Below are 25256 nucleotides of genomic sequence, written 5' to 3'. Positions count from 1 at the left end.
GCTGCTGCGACAGGAAGTCCCCCCAGGCAGGGCCTGTTTGCCCCCCGCCCCACGCAGAGAGCAGCCTCTCGACCCTGCTCCATCTGGGGGTGGGGAACCGGGGCAAAGGCTTTCACTGCTGGGGGGGCCTATGCTACATCCTACATCACTAGCCCCGAGCCCGGCTCAGGGCCGCGGCCGCCTGTCCTGTGCTCCGCTGCCCGGCCAGTGCCCCGCGCTGAGTGGCGGCCGGTGCTGCTCTCCCCCACCCGGGCAGGTGGTCCCCGAGGCAGCAGCGCAGCCCTGATCCCCATCTGCCATAGAGCATGCTGCTTCCTAACCTGTCCCAGTCCTGGACTGCCCTGCCCCTCCCAGCCCTCACAAACCAGAATCAGACAAAGGCAGGGCCGGCCGGGGGGGGAGGGAAGGGCAGGGAATCCAAGTGGGGCAATTCGCCCTGGGCCCCACGGCAGTCCGGGTCTTCGGCGGCATTTCGGCGGTGGGGGGCCCTTCAGTGCTGCCAAAGACGCGGAGCGACTGAAGGGTCCACCGATGGGCTTTGTTTTTAAGTGACTGTCCATGGCTCCAGGCGTCTTATAGCCATTCAAATACAGCCAGGTTTGAAGCCCCAGATCTCCCCAACACTGCCCGCCCCCCAAACTACCCTCCCCCTAAGCAGGGAGTGGGGAGCTACAGCACAGCTGAGAAGTCAGCAAACCCAGGCACTAATGGGGCAAAGGGGCATTGCAGCCCCAAAGATCCTTCAGAAAGATCTCCCTTCTCTACTGCCCCACGAGTGGGGTGACCAGATGTCCTGGTTTTATAGGGACAGTCCTGCTATTTGAGGCTTTTTCCTATATAGGCTCCTATTACCCCCCACCCCTTGTCCTGATTTCTCACACTTGCTATCTGGTCACCCTACCCACGAGCCCCTTTACCCCGGGTGCCCCTGCAGGGGTCACACAGAGCGGGGAAGGTCTCAGGGAGCCCGGCCCTAAACCGGCTGGACCCATTACCTTGAACTGCACCCAACAACTGAACATGTAGGAGCCAGCCAGCTCGGTAAGTGTCTCAATTAGTGGATTATTAACAACTATGTTGTTATGTGTCTGCATATGATCTGCCGCCGAACTCCACCAGAGCTGTCTGGGCGACAGGAGAGCTGTACCTGCTTCCAAGGGGGGTGGACTGGGGTCCTTGGCATCTTTTAGCACGTAGCCCCCTAGATGTGTATAGTCCTCCCTGGAGAAGGGAGGGCACAGACTGGTCCTGCCCAGAGGCTTGCAGACCATGACACGATGCAGGGAGGGGGGAGTTCGTGCCAGGATTGGGAGGAGAGTCGCTCATGATAAGGCAACGAGGCTCAGGTTTGCATTGGGCTCACATCACCTTAATGCCAGCCCCTCCTGGACAAAAGGGATTCCTCCCAGAGTAGCCTCACAGAGGCTGGGCTCCAACACTGTGTGTCAGTGCAAAGGGCATTGGCCAGCTGGGAAGGGGCCAGCCTACATGGCCAGTCATCTGTGTGTCCCAAGTATCCTCCAGGAGCCCAGGGCCACCTTGGGGGATACCCTTACAGGTGAGCCATAGGCTGCTGGAGCACAACTCCCTCCCGCCCCCGACTGCTCCTCTGGCCAGAAGGGAAGTGTGGGTTAGAGCCCAGCATAGGTGTGACTGGGGGCTGATGGCACTAACCCAGCCCAGCTCTTGGCGGCAAGCCTGGCACACCATGGCGCCAGCCACACCTCACCCAGGGGCCAAACTCGGGCACCTCCCATTGATTTTTAATGCACAGAATGTTCTGAAAGATCAGGCCCATTCATAGGGCAATTCCCCATTCACTCCCTGCCCCATCATCCCTTGGGAGCAAACCCTGCCTCGTTCCTTACTGACACAGCTCCCGTTTGGGAGGTCCAGAGGTGGCACCATTCTGCCCCGGCAGTTCTGATCGAGTTAGGTGGTCTCTAGGTGCAACTGCAACGTGCACCTTAAATAGGGAGCATATTAACGGGCAGATACATTTACAGCAAAGTATCATCCTTGCGGCTTTAAAAACAAGGCATTCCGACACTGCACACGCAAGTCAATCAGTTACACAACCAGGAGCTGCTGCTGAAATATATCGGGCCTGGCCAAACCCCATGATGTGAAATTCATGCTGGGAAGTGCTCATTTTTGATGCATTGTGCAAAGGCTGCTTTCACTAGTCTGTGCGTGTCTCTCTCTCTCACACATACACACACACACAGAGAAATCCTGGCATTTGTTACACTGCTTTTGACTTCAGGGAGAGCTTGCCAGACGCATATCAGAGCCTGCTATTCAAGCACCAGGCTTTTAACAGGATTAAACTCAACTTCAAAGCCAGAAGATGTTAAATGCTCCCTTTTTTTTTCTACCTCTCAATTGCTTCATTCAGCCAGAGCTGTCCTCAGTGGGGAGCCTTGGAGGATGAATCAAAACACACAAAAGGGGAAGTGGGACAGAGGCGGGCTCAGCAGCTGGATAATTCAAGGTTAGAGCAATTACAGGCCCCTTTGGAATTTGTCGTCACTTTGAATGTTTGGAAATAAACATCAATTCCCTCCCTGTGTTCTTGTACAATAGAACCCCATCCCCACCCCCAAAACCTAATCCCGGTGACTCAACAATGCTATTTGTGCCACAGTCCAGCTGATCAGAGACTTGACTTCAGTGTGATTTAAAACAAGAGACATTAGGAGTCACAAACATTTCAAACTGATTTAGTTAAAGCCGTGCAAACCTTTCTAGAACATGCGCTTAAACCGGGTTTACTCTTGCTTACATCAATCCACTTTGCATCTGTTGCTTTGCCAACAGATTTTATTGTGAGTCTTGATTCATATAATTTAGTCCAAACTGACATTTTTGAAAAAAAAATTGGTACAAATACTGTTACATCGTGATAAGAAAGAAGGGAAAAAAAGGAAGAGGAGAAGAAGAGAGCTGTTGCTTTTTTTTTTTTTTAACAAGTGTACACACTATATATTCCAACTGTACGGTGAAATTGATAAAAAATTTTTAAAAAAAAAAAAATTTAGTCCGATCTCCAGAAAGCTTCCCCAAAGTAGACAGATTTAAATAAGAGTTTAACATTTAAGGGCTTAGGTGTTAGGAGTTTGTACAAGTTAAAATGGATTTTAAAAAATCTATTGGTTAATCTGGTGCAACTTTTCTAGTATACACAGAAAGACAGTGTAACTGGAGCTCTCTCTCTAAAAAATACAGTATCATATCATCCATCCTGTATTCTATTTATTTAGATCATATCAGAGAAGGATACTGGTAGAGCAGCGAGACGCCTAACCCTTATGTTAGGTTTAGAGTTGATAGAAAGCATGAAATAAATCATTTCTCGGTTTCACACTGGATTCTATCAACACAAGAATAATTATATTGATTTTCATCTCTGTAGTTCTTTGGAAAACAGCATGTGCTATTTGGCTGGTAAGACTCTAGCATTCACACCGACCAGTACCTAATGAGATAACACTGCTATAATGAATTAAGGATCTAGGACACAGTTTTACATTTAAGCATGAAACTTGCTAAAAGCAGAGAATATGAAATCCAAATGCCTGGAAGGAAAGCAGCTCCTGCATTCAGCTTCTATGATTCATGACTCTTCTAATGTGGATTTTTAAAGTGACTATAATCCAAAAGGATCCATTTTGCATTGCATTGTGTTTATTAAAACATTTCCCTTTCAGTCCAGAAGGGCACTCTTCTATGTCTAGATCTGTTGAAACAGGGCATATTCCATAATATTACCATGTTGTGCAGATGTTATTGTAGAGGTTTATATTTCAAAAGGGGATGGATTTGACATGCACATACATAAATCAATGAGGGCGAGTAAACAACCAGATCAGGGTGCAGAACCACAGGATCAGCTCTGGAAAAGGATAGGGCTTCTTTTAAACACAACAAAACTTTAAGGCTTTTCCAGGATCAGAGCGTAAACATACCCTCACATGCCAGGAACTGCTAAAGGCAAAGCTAGAGTTACTGCTGTGGTGAATAGGGCTGCCTCTAGCATACTTAGCACTTGTTCTCCAGCAGTGGTGCAGCTGGCAAAGGCTGAAGTGCTTACGTAAACAGGGCTTGATGATTTCCAGCTCCATAGCAAGATGACGTTCTGGGTGCATATATATCAGGAAACACTATAAGCATTTCTCAACATCAGTGCAATCCTACAGGGCATCTTTCAAAACAGGTTTCAGAGCAGCAGCCGTGTTAGTCTGTATCCGCAAAAGGAACAGTGTGTGCTAACCATGGGCCTGCTGCCTTTGTAGTCAATGGAGATTGTGTCATGGAGGTAGGATATTGAAAGTGACGTTTTTAAATTCTAGTTAGCGTTTCACTAGGGATGCTGTTGGCTTGTTGCTTCTCTTTCAGGCTTGCCAATAAAAACAGGCTGGTCAGTTCCATGGTATTCCTAGGCAGTTTCATTTCCAGGTTCCTTTGCACTAGCAAAAGGGAGACAAGATTTGGGTCCCTCACATGCTGCAGGGGAAGGTTTGTTAAAGACTCTTTTTCCATTGGAATTTTGAAATAAGCATGAAAAAATATATGGGGTCTAGGTTTTATGAACCTTTAGTTTTGCTAAAACTGAATTGTGGGCCGGATTTCCTCTGGCTGTGTTCCTTTAGGGAAGGGTGTTTACACTCCAGCTACAAGCGTGTGTAGCTGGGAGGTCCACACTACAAAGTTTTGTATTGTAGCTATGTCAGTCTGTCTGTCTGTCACACACACACACACACACACCCCTTCTAGCAGCATAACTAATGTCATCCCTAGGCAATGTTACACCCCCAAGAGAAAAACTCCTTCTGTCAGCGTATGCTGTGTCTACACTGGGGGCTCTGTCGGTACAGTTACACCAGCACAGCTTTACCTGCAGAACCAGTGTAATGTAGACTAGCCCTTGGTATAGCTAAAACCAAGCCATGTTCTGTCCTAGGCTAGAAGTAGTTTTCCAAACAAGCTGAACATGGGTGCCCAGGTTCTTACCAGTTTGCCGAACCACTGTGGCAGGACCATAACTGAAAGGGTTTAAATACAGTTCCCAAACTCTGTTTACAACAACAGCGTGGACAGTGCCTCGAAACCTACGTGCTGACTGTGCACTCAGCTCCGTACCAGGCACAGGACCCCTGATTTACATATTCATTTACATCCCATGCGCAGTACAGCTGGGAGGGTGCTTCCCAGCAGAGGCAGACAGGCTAGCGTGCTAGGATAGCAGTGTGGCTGCAGCAGCATGGGCTAGCCGCCCCAGTCCAAACCTGCTCACCCCCGTGGGTACGTATTAGCCCAAGCTGCTGTAGCCACACTGCTATTTTTAGCGCACTAGTTTGAGTGGAGCTAGCATGTGTGTGTCTACCCACGCTGGTAAGCACACGCCCCGGCATTAGTGAATTCAGCCTGACCTGCTAACACATCGGGGGTAAGCTTGGTTTTACAGGTGGCAAGAGCACGGGACCAAGAGTCAGGATTTCTGGGTGAAATCTCATCTTTGGCAAGTCACTGGCTCTGTGCCTCAGTTTCCCCATCTGTAAAATATGGCTAATGATAATTAACTCATCACTACACAGCATTGGGGAGTCTTGGATGACAAAGCCCATAAGATCCAAGTATTAGTATCTCCACCCTGGCAAGACTTTGGCACAATAGGATCAAGTTATAAGAGCAGAGGCTTGTGCTGCTCTCTACTTGCCTACCAGGCTGTGAAAGGAGCCTGCCGTGAGGGCTAAGGCCAGGGCTGTGGCTCCTTCCCCTCTATTCCTCCTCCTTTGGGGCAGCGAGCCCAGTTCAGCAGGTCAAACAACATGGAGTAGCACTTCCAGGAGCGCTGCCCAGCACGCTGAGTGCCAATGCACACACTGAGCTGCATGAAGCCTGCTGGGATGCAGCCCGGCTTCTCCTTAGAACAGGAGATTCCATATTGCAAAAGGGTGACACAGATTTCTGAAAAGGCTACACTGGGAGCCCACGAGTGGCTGAACTCAGCCTCGGACTCTGGGTAACCCTCTCATATCTGCAGCAGCTCCTGAACATCCCAGCAGGAGTACAGCTGAGGGGGGCGTGTGTGTGTGTATGCGCGCGTGTGCGCTCTCTCTCTCATGGCCTCCTCTCTTCTCCAGGTGAAGTTAGGGCAATGCAATTCCATCTTCGCAGCCCCTACATGCTCATCCTGTCCCTCCACAGGTACAGGAGCCAGAGAGGCCCCATCCCCATTTCCTTCCCACTGAACTGCCTCAGTAGCGTTGGTCCTGCTCAGGAGCCGCAGTTTTGACCACACATTAACTCACGCTGGCTTATCTAAACTGGATGCCGAAGTCCACAGAACGATGCCACTTACACCAGCTGAGGATCCAGCCCAGTGTTTGGTTCCTTGAAAACAAAGGGACTCTGCTATAGATGGGACCTAAATGTTTGCACCTGGCCAGGGTTAGCCCTCAGGTCAAACAATGAATAAACCCCCGTGTCCTTCCTACCTCATTAGTTTACGCTATTGAAGTCCCAGCCTTGTCTACACTAGAAAAGATTTGCCGGCACAGCTACACCAGCCTAGCTAGATCAGCAAACCCGCCTAGTGCGGACGCAGTTTATACCGGCAAAAAAGTGTTTCTGCCAGCACAGTTTAAACCAGTTCCCCAAGAGACATGAGCTACCCCAGCAAAAGTGCTTTTATGCAGTGTAAGCGTGCGTCGCACTAGGGCTTACACAGATCTAGCTCTGTTGGGGAAAAGTGTCACATCCCCGACCAACGTAGCTATATTGAGAGAAGTTAAGTATAGACCAGGCCCCAGCACAGCTGAGTCCTCGGAGCAGCTGGGAAGAGGGGCTATTTTTAACCACAGCTCCATAAATTACCTGGGGAGGCCAGCCACAGTGCATCAGAACCTTCCCGTTTCTCCTGCAGACTCCACTAAGGAAAGCGGTGCATGCTCGGCCCAGAACACCAGGCCTCTCTAACCAGTGGACATAGGGTGACCAGACAGCAGGTGTGAAAAATCGGGACAGGGGTTGGGGGGTAATAGGCGCCTATATAAGAAAAAGACCCCAAAATTGGGAATGTCCCTATAAAAATTGGGACATCTGGTCACCCTAAGTGGACATCAACCTCCATCAGCCCGACTCAGGTTCAGCTGATGGCAACCAGTGAGCAAAGGTGTATTCAGCCCTGCAAGCCCTATAAACAAGGTGAGCGACTCGGTCTCCGTTTTGTGGAGGGGGAGCAGCTGACAAGTGCGCTAAGTTGGAGAGGGAAACTTTTTAGATTACACAAGGGTACATCTGCTTCTCTCTCAGACGGCTGCAAAGTGACTGCTCTGAAGTGTATCGCGTACACCACCTTGTTCATTGCTCCAAAGAGCTGTGCTGCAGCCATGCTAACCAAACAGCTCCAGGGCCGCCCAGAGGATTCCGGAGGCCTGGGGTCTTCGGCAGCAGGGGGCCCTTCCGTTCCGGGACCCGCCGCCGAAGTGCCCCGAAGACCCGTGGCGGCCCCCCCTCCCCCCGCCGCCGAATTACCGCCGAAGCAGGACCCGCCGCCGAAGTGCAGCCCGGTCTTCGGCGGTACTTCGGCGGCGGGGGGCCCCCACCGCGGGTCTTCGGGGCACTTTGGCGGCGGGTCCCAGAACGGAAGGGCCCCCCGCCGCCGAATTACCACCGAAGACCGAGCTGAACTTCGCCGGCGGGTCCCGCTTCGGCGGTAACTCGCCAGTGGGGGGTCCTTCCGCCCCGGAGCGGAAGGACCCCCTGCCGGCGAAGACCAGGAGTGTAAGAAGCTCCTGGGCCCGGGCCCCGCAAGAGTTTTCCGGCCCCCCCGGAGCGAGTGAAGGACCCCGCTCCAGGGGCCCCGAAAAACTCTCGTGGGGGCCCCTGTGGGGCCCGGGGCAAATTGCCCCTCTTGCCCCCCCCCTCTGGGCGGCCCTGAACAGCTCAGCCTCCCAGAGGAAACCTCCTAGACACCTCTGGGGCTGTTGGATAGGACTGTGGGGGAAGGGACAAACAGATTTTGCCCCAGGAAAATGGGGGTCAGAAATTTATACTCTAGGTTGGTGTACACACACACACACACACACACAATCCATCCATCCTTGCCAGCAGCATGTTCTCCAAGACTTCTACACCCCTCGAAAGTAAACCCGTTTCACCTACAAAGTGGGAACTAAGCCCACGTCTACACATACAAGTTGCATCAGTTTAACCTAAATCCGTTTTAAAACCAATTTAAGTTAAACTGGTGCAGACTCCTGCGTCGACACTCTTATTTTGGTTTACGAGTGGGTAATGTTAGCTTACCTTAAACCTGTTCCTAATCACTTTAAGTTAGACCACAATAAACCTGGCTTAAACTGAAGTAAGAGCGTCTACGGAGCCTGTTGCACCAGTTTAACTAACTAAATTTTACATTCACACCTTGAGTGTGCAACTTTCTCCTGTAGGCAAGCGATAGGGAGGCCAAGTAACATGAATCAAATTAGCACAAAAGCACCCACATCTAAATTGGATTTGCAGCCCCCCTTGGGGGACGCAAATGCTCTCGCCATTGGGCTCAGAGGAGGAAAGCCAGCCCCGGTCAGAGAGCACTGAAAGCGGAAGGGGGCCTGGTGTGCCCTGCTGGAGGGCTGTTCCTGAGGAGCTAACCGACCCAACAAAGCACAGCAGCAGGAGGCAACCTGAATAGCTCTGCCTTCTGCCATCCCCGGCACCGCACCACATGCTCTGCGGAGCCTGGTTTTGGGGCGTGCACCTTCCTCCCTCTAGTGGCCACAAAGCAACGTTCTGGCTGAGCAGGGACAGCCGGAGTTCACAGCCCGCCTGTACAGAGGCCAGACCAGTCACAGAGGGCCGTTCTTACTGCGAAGGCGTCTCCCATTGCCCTTCGCCAGCCTGGCTAAGGCGGCTCAGTGGGACAGCGTAGGTGGGAACCACAACCCTGCATCTCTGCTGGCATCAGTCACACCTGTAACAGGCCACCAGAGGTAGCAGTGGTGGGGGAGAGGCTGCAGGGGGCTTTAAACCTGTGGGGTCTATACACGCTCTATACCAGATTCAACAGCATGATAATAAGGTATCTGCATCCTGTCTACACTGCGGCTATCTCCATTGCTGGCACTGGGGAGAGGGGCCGGTAGGGAATTATGGGCTTCGGTTTTGCCCACATACAGCTCTGGTTATGCTGTTAAGTGACTGAGTTGGGGGGGGGGCGAGAAGGGGGGCGCAATGACCCCATTCTCCTTTGGAAACATTGCTAAAAAGCCCGAGTGCAATTCAATCAGCAGTCTGCGCTCAGAGAGGCTCAAGACCAGAACAGCAGGGGGCGCTACTGACTGAGGTCCATCAGCAGGGCTGCGTGTAGCAGATTCTTCCATGCCGGACTCCTGGAAGCGAGCACTTAAGAAACCGCTTCTCGTTGTGCCAGCCCGGGAGAGACTTGCTTGAGGAATATGTTCTCAGAGCATCCTGCCAAGCTAAACACGCTGAGCGTGAAAGGGCTGCACTGTGCTCTGGTGCCTTGGCATAGCCCGCCGAAAAGTTGCTCTTTGCAAGGTCTGCTTCTGTCTCTGCTACATTCTCTCTCTTAGAGACAGACTTATTGGGAGAGCCCACGGGCCAGATATCCGGCCAACCCAAGAGCCCTCTGAGCTGGGGAGTTCAGGCAGAAGCACCAGTTGGTGCGTCCAGAGTTATGCTACAACCAGCACCATTTTCACTGCAATCTTTGGAAACACCCACGTCCCTGTCTGGGGTTTTAGAAATGTCAGCAAAGGAGACAAACAGCATCCACCAATGCAGCAGTGGGTAGAGCAGTGAAGGTCCCACTCCACAGGCTACTGGCAAAACCACCCGTCTGGCACATCTCTAGCCTCGCTGAGCAGGCGATTCGAGGGCATGAAGCCAACAGGCAGGAAGTTATGTAATCAGCAGGGCTGTGTGGCCTGCAGAATGAGCAGCTGTGTGTCTATTAACCCGCCGAGTAAGGATCTCACCTGCTACACACACCTGAGCTGAGCCTCAGCCAGTACAAATTGGCATGGCTCCACTGAAGCTGATAACCAGGCCTGCTCTGCTTGGAGAAACCTACATGACCGCAGGCTAAGTTGAAATGGCTGAGAGCAGCCATTACAGCGGTTACTTCTGCACGTATTGATGGGTGGCAGAGGACAGCAGTAGATTGTGAGCTATTGGGATAGTGCGGTGCTATGTGGACCTGTTGCATGCACAGAAGGGTGGACTCGAGCAATCTGTTTAGTTATATTAATATAAACCATGCCAATGTCTGGGGCCTGCACTACACACAAAACTGCACTGCTTTAAGTGTTCTGTTAAACTGATTGAATTAAATGGGTGCCACTTTGGGTGTGGACACTCCTATCAGTCTAAACCTGCTCTGTAGCCGTTTAACTTGCACCAGTAAGTTTACAGGCACAAGCTACACCAATATAATCAAGTTTTAAATCAATATAAGTTCATCCACACAGGAGTTGGCAGCTGTTTAACTAAATCAGTTTTTAAGCAGACTTATGATAAACCAGTGCAACTTCTGGGTCCAGACAAACTCTAAAGGCAGACCAGGACTTTAAATGGGTACCTCAGCCTACAGCATCACACTCGGAGCTGCATTTACATTACAGGAATCACACTCATGCTGTTTTGCCCCCACTGACCCTAAAACAGTTTCGCCCCAGCTGCTCTGCTTTCTTAGCATCGATTTAAACAAAAGAACCCTGAAGTTGAAACAAGAATTTAAGCAGCATTTAGAACTGGACAAATTTTCAGGAGGCAGCCATAAATCACAACAGAGCTTACCCTGCATGCGTACGCAATGGGTTAACATTGCACAGATTCTGCTGAGTGAAAAAGCAGCTCTAAGCCCTACCTTAGAATGATTATACTAAGTGCACCACATAGCTGCAACGGCATTAAAAGTGAAACATATTTAAGTCAAGGGAGACCCCCAGTGGTGAGCTGTCCTGCACTCCTACCAACGGAAAGAATGAAAAGGACGCTGGCAGATAAATCCGAAGTGTCCTTTCCTATGTTACAAACACCTCTTTTAAAAACTGACAGCTTTAAAGGTATCTGATTTTTGTTCGGTGTATTACTGATTTTCATTGTCCAAGCTGAGAAGAACAGAATATGAGACCTGCCTGTTTCACTTTCAGAGTCTCGTGTATCAGCACAGGGCTGTGATGTCGGCATTGCAGGAGGAAGATTTGTCTTGTAGCTATGGCACAGAACTGGGACCCACGAAACAGGGGGGTTATTTCTGACTAAGACACCACCTCTCTGTACCTAAATTCCCTCACCTTTACAATGGGGCTAACAACTCTGCATGGGGGAGAAGGGTGTTAGGGGTAAACTAATTGTTTGCAAGGCACTTGAATACTACAGATGAGATTATAAACAAGCAATATTGAAAACAGTGCCGGGGAACATTCCAAAGGGAAGTTGCTTTAACAAATGAATTAAAAACAGCTTTTGTGGAAACATTGCTATGAGCCTACATCTTAGGACAAATGTGACCGAACAGTGATCTTTGACATTTCTATTGCTATTTTCTCTCTCTCTCTAACACACACACACACACACACACACACACAGTATTTCTGATGCCACTGGGTTAGTTTCATGTGATATTACAGTACCTCTGAAATATTACACGAATGCCTGCGTTTAGAGCTTAGTGACACATATTTGACTAACTGGAACTCAATTCACCCCTTTCCACCTGTTCAGGGAACAGACCCTGTAAGCGGACTCAGCTGGACTGAAGTTACGCTTTTTTAAATAGGTCTGTTGTAGGTTTGCTCTTCGCTATGCAGCTTCTACTGGGTGTATTCATCCACCCAGACAAAAGTCTGATGTGGCCATGTGCTCTTGCATGAGTTCTTCCAAGAGACTTCCCTGTCCATGAGTGGAAGAATCTAGGACATTCTGACCAGGGCTGAGCAGAAGAGGAGGTGGATGGTTGCACGTGCTCTTTAAAGGAACAGTGTGGACTTCAGACACATGAGCTGAAGGGAGTTCCAGCTGCTATGCTGACTCTCGAGTCTCCCCTCTGCTGTTCTTTGTGGTTTTACTGGCAGTGTTTCTCTCCCCCTGTGTTCGTGCACAACAGACCCACACAAAACCAGAGCAACCAGCATTGAGGAGAAACAGTGAGGGACGATACAGAGAGCACTGCCGAGGGGACAGTGCACTGAATGGGAAATTGCCTCATTGCCAGCCAGCTGGGGTACTGCCTGGAGCATCAGCAGGTCAGCAGATTTTAGACACCAGAGGGATGTTCAATTTGAGGAGCCCCTTCTGAGTCATCCTGTCGGGACTGCCCCCTCTCAGGCTCATTCTGCATGGGGGGGATTTCCAAAGGTGCCAAAGGGAGTTAGGCACTCCTCTCTCAATGAAATGGGATTTGGACACCTAAATCTAGCCTATCCACAGGACAAAGAGGATTCTCACCTGATTAATATGCCTTTTCTGGGGAGTGGGGGTGGGGAGAGGCGACAGCGAAAGTATCCAAGAAGAGAACAGAATAAAGGGCCAGACTTCTATCCAGACCATTGGCTGGTATCATGTCTCTAACACTGGCTGGTGCTTGACATTATCAAACTGACACTTTTAACACGCTGAATTGTGCAATGTGGCCCCTGTTGGGAAAACCTTCCTGACCCCACTTGGTAGCTACTGCATGCCCAGAGAGCAGCCCCTAATCGCAGGGCTGGAAGAGACCTGGAGAGGTCATCTCCAGGAGGAAACTAGTTAAAAACAGAAATTAAAAGGTACAGTCCCCAAAGTAAAATGCCTGCAAGCTGCAGGGAAACTTTTAAAAAAACACCATAAGAGGCACAAATTAAATGTATACCCCCAAACTAAAAATATAGTAAGAGGACCAAAAAAGTGCCACCGTGGCTAAACAGAGTAAGAGAAGTGGTTCGAGGCAAAAAGGCAGGCTTTAAAAATTGGAAGTAAAATCGTATTGAGGAATATAGAAAGGAGCATAAACTCTGGCAAGTCAAGTGTAAAAGTGTAATTAGACAGGCCAAAAACGAATTTGAAGAGCAACTAGCCAAAGACTCAAAAAGTAACAGCAACATTTTTTTTTTTAAGTACATCGGAAGCAGGAAGCCTGCTAACAGTGGGGCCCACTGGACCATCAAGATGCTAAAGGAGCACTCAAGGATGATAAGGTCACTGCAGAAAAACTAAATGAATTCTTTGCATCAGTCTTCAATGCAGAGGTGGTGAGGGAAATTCCCACACCTGAGCCATTCTTTTTAGGTGACAAATTTGAGGAACTGTGCCAGATTGAAGTGTTATTAGAGGTGGTTTTGGAACAAACTGACAAATTAAACAGTAATAAGTCCCCAGGATCAGATGGGATTCACCTAAGAGTTCTGAAGGAACTGACATATGAAACTGCAGAACAACTAACTGTGATCTGTAACCAATCATTGAAATCAGCTTCTGTACCAGATGACCAGAGGACAGCTAATGTGATGCCAATTTTTTTAAAAGGCTTCAGAAGCAATCCCGGTAATTACAGGCCAGTAAGCCTGACTTCAGTACCAGGTAAACTGGTTGAAACTACAGTAAAGAACAGAATTATCAGACACAGAGATTAACCTGATTTGTTGGTGAAGCATCAACATGGCCTTTGTAAAGGGAAATCATGCCTCACCAATCTACTAGAGATCTTTGGGGGGGGGTGTCAAAAAACAGGTGGACAAGGGTGGTCCAGTGGATATAGTGTACTTAAACTTTCAGATAGCCTTTGACAAAGTCCCACACCAAAGTAAGCTGCCATGGGATAAGAGGGAAGGTCCTCTCATAAATCAGTAACTGATTAAAAGATAGGAAACAGGAGATAGGAATAAATGGTCAGTTTTCAGAATGGAAAGAGGTAAATAGTGGTGTCCCCCAGGGATCTGTTCAGGGACCAGCGCTGTTCAACATAGAATCATAGAATATCAGGGTTGGAAGGGACCTCAGGAGGTATCTAGTCCGACCCCCTGCTCAAAGCAGGACCAATTCCCAACTAAATCATAAATGAACCGATAAAAGGGGTAAACAGTGAGGTGGCAAAGTTTGCAGACGATACAGAATTACTCCGGATAGTTAAGTCCAAAGCAGACTGCGAAGAGTTACAGAAGGATTTCACAAAACTGGGTGACTGGGCAACAAAATAGCAGATGAAAGTCAACGTTGATAAATGGAAAGAAATGCACATTGAAAAACATAATCCCAACTATATATACAAAATGATGGAGTCTAAATTGGCTGTTACCACTCAAGAAATAGATCTTGGAATCATTGTGGATAGTTCTCTGAAAACATTCACTCAATGTGCAGCGGCAGTCAAAAAAGCAAACAGAATGTTAGGAATTATTAGGAAAGAGATAGATAATAAGACAGAAAATATCATAATGCCTCTATATAAATCCATGGGATGCCCACATCTTGAATACTGCGTGCAGATCTGGTCCCCCCATCTCAAAAAGATATATTGGAATTGGAAAAGATACAAAGAAGGGCAACAAAAATGATTGAGGATATGGAACAGCTTCCGTATGAAGAGTGATTAAAAAGAGTGGGACTTCTCAGCCTGGAAAAGAGACGACCAAGGGGGGGATATGATTGAGGTCTATAAAATCTTGACTGGTGTGCGAAAGTGAATAAGGAAATGTTATTTACTCCTGCACATAACGCAAGAACTATGGTTCACCCAATGAAATTAACAGGCAGCAGGTTTAAAACAAAAGGATGTATTTCTTCACACAACACACAGTCAACCTATGGAATTCTTTGCTGGGGATGCTGTGAAGTCCAAAACTACAACAGGGTTCAAAAAAGAACTAGATAAGTTCATGGAGGTTAGGTCCATCGAAGGCTTTTAGCTAGGATGGGCAGGGATGCAAGACCATGCTCTGAAGCGCCCCTAGCCTGTCAAAAGCTGGGAGTGGAGGACAGTGGATGCATCTGTGTTCATTCCCTGGCATTGGCCACTGTCGGAAGCCAGGATACGGGGCTAGATGGACCTTTGGCTGTCCTGATTTGGCCCAGCCCCCTGCAAGAAGGCAGGACCAAGTCTACCCTCACCGGTGGTCATTAGTGACTGGAGTTTTCCAAGCTCTTAATAAAACAGCCGTGTGGTGGGGGACAATGGCTGCTTTCAGTTAACAGCCGCACAAACATCAGGACAGTTCGAACCCCTGCAGTTCGGACCCAGCTTGGGGTATTGCAAGGGTTAATCTGCAGACATCTCATTCTTTTCATGGAGACACCTGACACAGATGGACAATGCTATTGCCAGAGGTACTCTACGAAATCTCATGTTTTCTTCAGGGCAGCAAGCATTGCTGGCATACCGCTGCGAGTTCCTGCAGGCGGTTCAGACTTTTGATCACCCATCAGAAGCCCCCACCGAGTCACTGTTCTTTTTCTTTTCCATTGCCTAGCCTGGATTTATGGAAGAACCAAGGGTGAACTTCACAAAGCTAACTCCGTGAGCAGGGAAATCTTTTGTTATTGTTCAAATGTTGCAGTACCACCTCGGCGCCCCAGTCACAGACCCGGCCCCCGTTGCACTAGTTGCTGTATAGACACACAACAAAAAGACAGTCCCCTGCCCTAAAGAGCTGACAGTTGTCTGGAACTGGTGGCTGGTACCTCGCTTGGCAAATTATTTTAATCCAAGGTGACTGTTGCATCCATTGATTTAGGAAAGAACACAGACTTGCCAGTTGTCTACACACACACACACACACACACACACACACACACACACGTCCATCCAGTACCCCTAAAGAGGAGCCCTCTTACCTCTGTGGTGGTAGAATCCAGGCTGCACGTGCTGCACTGGAGCACTGACGCTCACCGTCACCAGCACGCACAAGCACTCGGGGAGGAAAACTTGACTTAGTTTCATCTTGAGCAGAATCTTTATTTTCTTTTTCTATTAATATTTCGGTTTTTTAAATCAGCAGCCCTGGGAGCAGCCGGGCTCTAAGGCAGCAGAGCGAAGGCACCAGCAGCACTTCTGCAGCGCAGGCAGTTGTGTTATTCCCTGAGCTCCTGGCTCTGTGCAGGTGCGTGGGCTGGCAGGGGAGGACACTTGCTCATTCGCACACTCTGCCACCAGGAGCAGCAGCCAATCGCAGGGAGCGAGGGAGAGCAAGAAGTGACAGCTGGGATTCTAGGATCAGTGTCACATGAGCAGCACCTAGGCGAAGTTTAACCCTTCGTAACCCTCACCCCAGAGGCTGAAGACTGGGGCTAACGGGGGATATTGGCTATCAGCAGATTCTTGCTCTCAGGAACTGATTTAGCCAGGCGCTCTGCTCAGGTTATGGAGCTTTGTCTCATTCCCCGGTGGAAGGAGCTAGTGAAGGGATATTGCTGCGCTACATCCAGAGGACAGGGCTCTCACGGTTCCCCCAGGGAAAGCCAGATCTCCACACTTTCTAAAGGAACCAGTCAGTCTTACAGCTGGACTAGGACTGCCAGGGCAAGGGAGAACAGCTAGAGACAGGGAAAGGCTGGGATTCTCAAAAGGGCCCTACAGGGAGCTCGGTGCCCAAATCCCATAAACTTGCTGTGGGATTTAGAGGCCTAACCCCCTGCGCCCCTGTAAAGCGGCCGCTTGTCTGAGTGGATAGTGCAGAGCTATAGGGGCGGTGATTGTGGAGGGTGAGCGGGAGAGGAAGGGGGACCATTTCTCTTCTCTTCTATCCCATGTGGGAGGCTAGGAGCCGGGGGATGCAAAGAGACGGCTGGAGGTGGCTGAGTGACCCAGTGAAGAACGGTCGGCAATACAGGCTGTCGCAGGAAGAGGGCAGTTCAGCACAGGTGCATTCTCCTGGCAGGTTGTATCATACCGATACAGCGCAGACACAGCAGTCCCCATGCAGCCCCAGGGAGAGTATGGCAACAGGGCACGGCATCCGCCCCCTCCTCCCCGGACCGACACGGCGCTGCATCTACACACACACCCCGGACATTGTGCTGCACCTACGCCACACGGCACTGCATCCGCCCCCACGCCGCTGTATCCACAGACCCCCATGCAGCCCCCGAGAGCATATGCCAACATGGTGCTGCATCTTACCCCCCACACACGCCGACCCAGACCTGCATTCCCCCCGCCATGGCACTGCATCCACCCCCCCCACACACACCATGGCACTGCATCCCCCCACGCAGCACCAGGGAACATACACACTGACATAGCTCTGCGTCCTCAACCGCTGCTGACATCACTAACGCGGAGACTGAAGGTCGGGATTCACTTGTTATTTAAACAGCTGCCGGGAGCTCCCAACCCGTGGGCAGCACAGCCCACCCCAGACCCACTCACTGCTGTTTGCTAAGCCGCAGACACAAAGCAGGGTTGCTATGGTGACGGAGATGAACAGGCTGCATCTCTACTGAAAACTTACTCCGAAGACCCTGGCGAAACAAGCCGGGGAAGTACTACGGACAACGTGCAAAAACCCCAACGTTGAAACCAGAGCACATGGCACGAGTCGTCCCGCTGCCTCCCCAGAGCCACCGTAGCCCATGACCGGGGGCCCCACTGCAGACAGTGGGGTGATTATTAAGGTACACGGACCCTCATGGCATGGCCCAGGTCAGCTGACTCCGGCTCATGGGGTGCAGGGTTGTGGGGCTGAAAACAGCAGTGTGGGCGTTCTGGCTCAGGCTGGAGCCTGGGCTCTGAGACCCTTCTCCCTCCCAGGTTCTCAAAGCCCCGACTCCAGCCAAGGCCAACTGCCTACGCTGCAATTGTTAGCCTGGAACCCGAGTCCCAGTGACCGGGGCTTTGAGACCCACTCCTCTGGGGTTTTTATTGCAGCCAAAATGCCCTCAGTGCCCACTCGCGCTCTGGCCTGTCTACCAATCAGCGCCTTTTCCCCTCTCAAAGGGAAGCTCCTACTGGCTCCGCACCAGGGGACAGAGAGACTCTTGTGATTGCAGCCGAGCACACGTGTTTTATTTAGGTGATGACACTCCCCATTTACAAGGGAATCACCACATGCTGGGTTAAAGAAGACAAGCCCCAAGCATTAAGTGGTCCAGGATATGACTATTCCTGCGTCAACAGCGAGTGAAGCTAAAGTGTGTGGAATACATCTGAGAACATTAAGGTTAGAGCACAGGCAGTTTGCTTAGTGGCAAATCCCACTTCAGGTGTAAAAAATTCCTAGTTCAAATCCCACATGAGGCCTCTCTGGAAACGCATGAGATGGTCCTATGGTTAAAGGGACCCAGAAGTCTTGGGTTCTGTTTCCAACACTGTCACCATGGGCAAGCCGCTCAAACCTTCCCATGCCTCGGTTTCTACAGATGTAAGAGAGAGACAACCAAACACTTGCTGAAGTGCACTAAGATGCTTGGCTAGAAGATGCTGCATAAAATCCAAAGCTCAAGGCACGACTCCATCCTTCAATCGAGGGCTGGAGAATTACCCTGCTGAAGCTAAGATCAAAAACAAAACGCCCGAAAGGCTGAGAAGAGAGGTGCCTCAGGAGATAATTGCCATGGAGACCTTCTCCATGTTCCATTGTAAACCAGCTGGAGAAAGGTTTCAGAGTGGTAGCTGGGTTAGTCTGTAACAGCAAACACGGAGGAGTCCTTGTGGCAGCTCAGAGACTACTTTTTGTAGTGCTGATTTGTGAGTTTTCCCCTCTGTTGACATTCACCCCTTCTTGTCAACTGCTGGGAATAGGCCACTTCTACCTTGTTTGAACTGGTCTCCTTAGCACTGACCCCCCACTTGGTAAGGCAACTCCCATCTTTTCATGTGCTGTAACATATATACTGCCTAATGGATTGTTCACTCCATGCATCTGATGAAGTGGGGCTGTAGCCCACGAAAGCTTGTGCCCTAATAAATTTGTTAGTCTCTAAGGTGCCACAAGGACTCCTCGTTGTTACAACTAGAGAAAGTTTCCACTGCACTGTGCCCAGAACTGCAATTCCGGTGCCTGCCCCAGGTGCTTGGGTTGTTGTAACTCCAAAAAGCAAACCTCTAGGACACGAGCATTTGATCTCCACCGAGAATCCTCTGCCGTGGCAGGTGATGACTGCTCGGGGCTGGTGGAAGGCAGCCATGCACCATCCCGAGCGCATGCAAACTTGGCACGTCTCAGCGCAGAGACGCAAATGTCGCCACGCAGCACCACGTCAGGATTGGTGGATAGCCACAAAGCTGACAATGTCTGTTCCAAGGTAAAGCTACTACGGGGAACCCTCTAAGGTACTAACATGACCCCCATTACCAGAGTCTGGATACCTCACAATCGAATGTACTTCTCCTGCCCACATCCCTCTGACGTAGGACTGAAGGCACAGCAAGCTAAACGATTTACTCAGGGTCACAGGAAATCTGCAGCAGAGAAGGGACTTGAACCCAGGTCTCCCAAGTCATAGGCTACTGTCTTAACCACTGGCCCGTCCTTCCTTGGGGAGGGAGGGTCGAGAGAGAGAGGAGGTGCTACTACCTGCTGCCTAGCGGCTGCCAATAACTGCAAGTTCTCTCTAGCCAAGTGTTGGCATCCTGAATGACACAGGGCGACGTGCTGCGTATAAAGATGTACTTTATGGTTACTGCCCTTCCCTGTATGGCCATGACGAACTCCTGTCCTATGCCAGGTCTTGGCATCTCGTGGATGAGTCAGAACAGACAAGGCGGGGTGGGGGCGGGACTGCTGCGCTGTGCGTTGGGGGAGGGGGGGGAAGACAGTTAACAGATGCTTGTTTTACCCTTGGCTGGTGGGAGTTAAAGGACCCGTGGAACTTTTCCAAATCAGGGTCACTGGGCGTCTTGCTCCTCCCACCCCCAGAGTGCAGTGGGGTACTACAACCCGGGACCCCGCTTTACATACAGCAGCCTCACCCGTGGAGACAGACTGAGCGGAGGGGGACTTGCCACACAGAACCGTCTCCCTGTCTGACTGGAGAACTGCTAGAACCAGCACGTGGCACAGCGAACTCACCCCCCGACTCCTGCCTGCCGCGCCCCAGCTCTCGTTCCCTCCCACAACCACCCCGGGGGCAGCTCTGCCGCAAACGACAAAGCGTCTGGGGAGAACTCAGCCCTTCCCCAAGGCCCGCAGAGCCTTCTGCGCACCAAGAAGCAGGGCTGGGGAAAGGGGATGGCTCATGCGACCCCATGCTTTGGGGTTGGCGGTTACCCAGCAAACCCTGAGCCAGCTCAGCACATGACGCCATTAAACCCAAGTGCCTACGAAACAATCTGCAGGGTGGTACAAAGAACAGAATTCTCACTTGATACATTTCCCCCAAAGTCAGGAATACTAACCCCAAAGGGGAAAACTCTTCACTCCGGAATATTTCCCGTGGGATAGGCGAGGGCTAAAAGGCTGGAAAATTTCCTCCTGACCCAAGCAAAGGAATAACCTCTGGCCTGAACCATGAACATTACCGACTCTGCATTGCTCTTTCGGCTGGTCTGTGATGATCATTCTTCAAGCAAGCGTCTCAGTGCCTCCCTAACCTTGCCCCCTCCCCCCTCCGCCCTGCAGCACTGCACAGCAGGGAGCAGCACATGTTAATTATATGGAGCAGAAGAAAAACCTTAGGTTTGTAATTTGTTGCTGTTTAATTCCATTGAGCATTTCCTATTGCTCTTCTAACAAGCGAGAACAGACAGTTCAGCTGCTTAATACCACAAGCAGTTTCCACAGCTGAGACGGCCCCGTCCCTGCACACGGCAGTCCAGACCTGAGACCAAATGCCAGCAGCGCAGACCACGCAGTTAAAGCCTTTTGCAATCGATTAAACCCACAGCAACTAGGAGGATTCCAGACAACAACAGCTGCTTAACTCCTTCATGCCCGTCACAGATCACGGCAGCTATTGGCTTGCCACGGAAAGGCTCTGAAATATTTTTGCAAGGGCTTGGAGGTGGCCTTGTTGCACTGGCCCTCTCTCACAGGACTTTCCCCGGGTGCAGTCGGGTGGTGTGTTCTTAGGCTGAGCGTAGCCAAGTAGCATCCAGCCCCTGGCGCTGCATAGACGAGGGGCTAGAGAGATGAGCCAACAGCCCTTTGGAGTGGGGAGGATCCAGTCTCTGATTTGGTGCATCACCCCCGAACGCACCTTCAGACGGCCTGCTTCTGGTTAGACTGTCCAGAGCCCTGGCCGGAGAAAGGATGAGGTCTCTTTCTCGAGTTCCTGTTCCTCCTACACGACCCTTCCTGTCTGCCCCGAGGCTGATCATTCCTAAGAGAGGGAGATGCTGCCATTATTTCGTGGGAGGTAGAGGGCATGCAGATCAGCAAAGCGCAGTGACCCAGGCTCGGACATACCCAGAAGTGCTGGCAACTCAGCACCAAAAACTCCCTACTGCTGAGCAGAGTGGTGCTATAAACCTCTAGGGTCAGTTCTTGGATAGCAAGAGTATCAATGTCAGGAGCAGTGAGTGTATCCTGGAAACATACGAACGCTGCTCATGCACCTGCACACAGGTACTACAGAAGCTTATACATATCGTTAGTCTTCTGTAAATGGGCAGCTTTTATTGGCACACCTGCTCTTAAATACCCTACCTGCATCTACTGATCGTCGTTCTTCTCCTGGCAGCCGGCCATCCACACAGATGCGGCCATGGTAGAATGCCACGTCTTTGCTGGGTTTAAAGCAATGAGAACGGAGAACTGTGCCACACAGACCAGTAGTTACGCCAGCCTAGTCCCACGCCCTCCCATGCACAGGGTAACAGCTAGAGTTGTTGCAATTCCTCAGGCCAGCCTTTCCCCAGAGCGTGGGGTGCACCCGCCCTGGGAGGGGCAGAATGAATGTGCATTAAGATGTGCAGGCCTTTAAAGACCATTTTGGGGCATGAGAGGGTTCATTTTCCCGGTAGCGGGGATGGGACTGAGCTTTCAGAAGCTTGGGAAACCACCTCAGCCACACCATCAGGGGCTCGTTCACCTGCACGTCTACCCATGTGATATATGCCATCATGTGCCAGCAATGCCCCTCTGCCACGTACACTGGTCAAACCGGACAGTCTCTACGCAAAAGAATAAATGGACACAAATCAGACGTCAAGAATTATAACGTTCAAAAACCAGTTGGAGAACACTTCAATCTCCCTGGTCACTCAATTACAGACCTAAAAGTCGCAATTCTTCAACAAAAAAACTTCAAAAACAGACTCCAACGAGAAACTGCAGAACTGGAATTAATTTGCAAACTTGACACCATCAAATTAGGCCCGAATAAAGACTGGGAGTGGCTGGGTCACTACAAAAACTAATTTCCCCTCTGTTGATATTCACCCCTTCTTCTCAACTGTTGGGAATAGGTCACATCCACCCTATTTGAATTGCCCTCGTTAGCAATGACCCCCACACTTGGTAAGATAACTCCCATCTTTTCATGTGCTGTAATATATACACCTGCTGTAATACCTGAATATTTTTCACTCCATGCCCGAAAGCTTATGCCCAAATAAATTGGTTAGTCTCTACGGTGCCACAAGGACTCCACATTGTTTTTCCTGCTTCCTGGGAAATTATGCATTACTCTAATTGGCCACTAGGGGTCCCTGCGTGACCATTACAACCCAGCCCTAAGTGTGTTCTCTGGTTGTTACAAGGCCCAGCACAGATCCACAGTCTGTACAAAAGGGGTGTTCAGACACGAGTCGGACGGGGATCTTTCCGCTCTGGCTCATCTCGACAGCCAGGCTTTTAAACTTAGATCTAACCGAGCCGGCCCAGCTCAGGTGGAGGAGCTGGGCCGGGCTCGTGTTAGGACTGTGGGATGCACACGAGCTGCTAACTCACATCTCCTTTCGCACCCGCGGGAAGTTTCGTTAGCAGTGGCGGCTCGTAGGTTCCTTTCTTCTGCACTGGAGGAGACCCCCATAAGATGCTTTTACGGAGCAGAGCTGAACACTCCCGCACTGACTAGGGCCAGCTCAAAGCAAGGCCTCCTCTAATCCATCCGCCTCCGCAGGGCTCACCCACCAGCACTGCCCCAGGGCACCTTCTCCTCCCCCACCTCCTGATACAGCTGCTGCAAAACGCAACCCTTGCAGAACCAAGTGAGTCTGGTCTAAAGACACACACTGTTCCTGAGAGTGTCTCCAACTCAAACCGACCTGGGGAGAAAAATCAAAAATCTCCTGGCCTGAAAAGCTCTTCTGGTTTTGCCAGCCAGCTTTCAGGCATGGGGTTCCAATCAAACCATAAAGCCTGACACAGCGTGTGCAAGGAGAGATGGACCTTCGCTGACCAGCTGTAAACCCAACTCGCCTGGTTCTGACCCCAGCAGCACCTGTGCTGCCCCATTGGCATCGCCCATACCTGGCTTGGTTGATTCTCACCATAAGCAAGTCTGGCCTGCAGATATCCCAGGCATTAAGGGGCAGGTCACTACCCCACGTCATGGTAGGCAATGCAGGGGAATCCATCCAGAGCACGCCTAGATAGCACATTCAGTTACCAGCTGCCAAAACTGCCAGCGTCCATTGGACAACACACCCCGACACCTTTCCAATGGATAATTCTGCAGCACATGGAGAATTAAGAATTTGTTACTGGATTCCACCGGCCCAGGGCGCGAAGCACAATGCCATATTTCACCCAGCTCAAACCCTGAACCTATAAGGGAGACCGTAGATCCCCTCCTCTCTTCAGCAGACATCGATGCACACTGCCGGGTCACACTTCCATCCGCTTCCCTTCCCAACATCGTTAACCTCCCTCACACTCAATCTTTGCTTGAGGGCTTGGCGATGCATCACCACCTCCCCTGCTTGCTGTCCATCAGGCTCATTTGCCATTGCCCTGCATTACTCACCTTCCCTGCAGTTCCTTCTCGGCGGGCTCAGCAGTGCCCCAAGCCCGCCAGGTCCCACCATCTAATTACAGAACTGACGTCAATGCTCCTCTCTGCGCCCAGGACACTGACAGTAAACACAGGCTGGCTGCACGCAGGTCCCCAGAGGCACTGCATTAATGGGCCCTGGAGGCGTTTGATAAGAGCCCAATAACAATTAGCCAGGATAATATACCGGGCTGTTTTAAAGTGGCACAGGCAGGATGCTGGGCAAAGACGAAGAGCTCAGGGTCCTGTGTCGTCAGGATGCGATGCCATCACTCGGCTTCCCAGAAGGGTCAACAATCAGTGTGCGAAATGAATCCGAGAGGGATGAGAAAGCAAAGCAGGGAGACAGGGCCAATAACCTTGAGAGCCAACCACTGCAAGAGCTGGGGAACAGCATTGCCCTGGGGGGGAGGACATTCAAGGAGGCAGAAAATGGAGCTGGATGATGGTACGAACCAGTGACTATGCCATGGTCGGGGGCCGTAAAGGCGAGCAACAGGGGGAGGAGGCGGAGAGGAGCAAGAGGAGGGCGGGGTCTTGGCGGGAAGAGGCGGCACAGGGGTGGGGCCTTGGGGAGGGGGGCGGGGCAAGAGCGGGCCTCAGAGGGAGGGGCCTCGGGGCGGGGCTATGGTTTGGGCACCGGTGACCCCCCACTTGTACGCCGCTTTTGCCACTCCTGACCCTAGTGTGCCCACCTACATCGCTCAGGGCTGCGAAAAATGTTGTGCCCTTTGTGACGCAGTCTGGTCAGCCAGTGGACCCAGCCTGTCATAGACACGGGCAGGTGGGCGGAAGAATTCTCGAGAGGTGGATTTAGTACAGTGATGGAGAAACCCCTTCTGTTGCTGTAGCAATTGTCTATGCTCGAGAGACGACAATCGGGAGGCTTTAGGGCGTAGAAGTGCCATGTCTGCAGAGGCTAGGTAGCCACAGCCTGAAATCGTCCAGAAGCCTCCTCTTGGGGAAGCATGAAGGCAAAAGAACAGGCTCCAGGTGACACCTCCAGGAATATATTTTTAAAAGATCCTGTCAGCTATAGCTCAGCTTTTAAAGCCAATTGGATACAAAACGGAATGAGACAGCGTTCAAATGCTAATCCCATAACAAACAGACTGAGCTCTGCAAGGGACAGGTCCATTTCCACACAGGAAACCCCGCCTAGGGATCATGCAGGCTGAGAGCTTGTGCTGAGCAACCGGGCAAGAGTAAAGCAAACGTACCTCTTGTAACTTTGCTGATGGCTGCAGGGATCGGCAAAGCAGCCTCAGTCAGGGGAGGAGGAGGAGAAAATGTCCCGCTCCCAATATTCCCTGCTCAAACCTCAAGCTCTGGCAGCACAGAGATCGCCACGAAGAGCAGCTCGGTGTGCATGCAATACC

At 50.8% G+C, this 25256-nt stretch overlaps 1 protein-coding gene across 1 annotated transcript in view; it reads right to left on the bottom strand.

The window, feature by feature from the left end:
• Positions 1-25256, bottom strand: part of NPDC1 (neural proliferation, differentiation and control 1) — a 117541-nt gene that overhangs the window by 13920 nt on the left and 78365 nt on the right. The gene's annotated exons all lie outside the window — the stretch shown is intronic.

This window comes from Mauremys reevesii, linkage group 19 (assembly GCF_016161935.1).
Source record: "Mauremys reevesii isolate NIE-2019 linkage group 19, ASM1616193v1, whole genome shotgun sequence".
In the NCBI taxonomy this organism is placed as follows: domain Eukaryota; kingdom Metazoa; phylum Chordata; order Testudines; family Geoemydidae; genus Mauremys; species Mauremys reevesii.
This window is presented reverse-complemented; position numbering and strand designations above follow the sequence as displayed.